This window comes from Pterocles gutturalis, unplaced genomic scaffold (assembly GCF_000699245.1).
Source record: "Pterocles gutturalis isolate BGI_N339 unplaced genomic scaffold, ASM69924v1 scaffold32048, whole genome shotgun sequence".
In the NCBI taxonomy this organism is placed as follows: domain Eukaryota; kingdom Metazoa; phylum Chordata; class Aves; order Pterocliformes; family Pteroclidae; genus Pterocles; species Pterocles gutturalis.
This window is the reverse complement of record NW_010121484.1, coordinates 24,975-26,045: the sequence shown is the minus strand read 5'-3', so window position 1 is coordinate 26,045 and position 1,071 is coordinate 24,975. Positions and strand designations below refer to the sequence as shown.

General features: G+C 36.9%; 1 protein-coding gene across 1 annotated transcript in view; it reads right to left on the bottom strand.

The window, feature by feature from the left end:
- Positions 1-1,071, bottom strand: part of SPAG6 (sperm associated antigen 6) — a gene marked incomplete at its 5' end in the record, with an annotated part of 23,524 nt that overhangs the window by 390 nt on the left and 22,063 nt on the right. The gene's annotated exons all lie outside the window — the stretch shown is intronic.

The following is a 1,071-nucleotide window of genomic DNA, read 5'->3' as shown; positions in this document are numbered from 1 at the left end:
TATTTTAAGAGCTTGCTTTTCAACTTACATTATCATTTACACTTGGAAGTCAGGTTTTCAAAAATATGTTCAGCTTCTTTTAGGGCATGTAGGTAAGTGGCTAGTTTTTAGATAGGTCCACCAGCCATAAGCATTGTGTTTACTGAGAAATGTAGATGTTAACTTATTTTGAAATTATAGCTTTTAATAAAAAAGCATGAGTTTACACAGAACCATAGGCTGCCAGATGACAATAGTCTACTGCTTTTCGTCAAACATAAGCACACGCCCCAAAGCTAATGTGAAGTCTACATCAATGTGAGAGACATTGATTCTGGAACAAAAAAATTTATCACAATGACCTTCTATCTCTAATGCCAACTCAAGGACGGAGATTATCCAATAGGTTTCCATTAGAGCAGGCCTCTATGTTGCCATTATTGTCCTGCTGTCATTCAGTTGGTTTTCCACAATGGACCAACTACATGCTTCCAATATGCATCACCAAAGCTGCATTTCGTTCTTGTTTTCCAGGTTAAGAATATCTTAAATTTATTATTGTATTATTATAAAAACACACATCTCAGTACGTTTCTGGTTTTGCAGGCATGTAAACTGTCATCTCGGAGCCCTGGAAGCTTTAACTATAAGGAGAGAGGAACACGCTTCCATGTAACGCATGCCTAAAATGTATCCAAGTAGAACTCCCCAATATTTTCACACTGAAGGAAGATCCATTTACCTTGTTAATTTTCATTTTCTGGATTATTTCTGCATAATGTAACTCTATTTAAAACTCACATTATTTCTCTGATTGTAAAGCTAACTTTTCAATGCATTATTATATTCAGTCTGCAAATAGATTAAAATAACAGGTCTCCAGGACAAACCCAGAGCTGGAGTCTGTTACAGCAGCTGTGCCTCAGGCAGCACAACCAACATCAGGCGGTAGCACAAAGGGGCAAGCAGGAGATGCTCCAAGGGGCCTTTTTCTTTATTACATCCCAGCCTACATGAGTAACCTTGTTTCATTTACAGGGAAAAAAAATAGCTGTAACAAAGAAATGTTATTATATCAATAAAAGAGTAAGC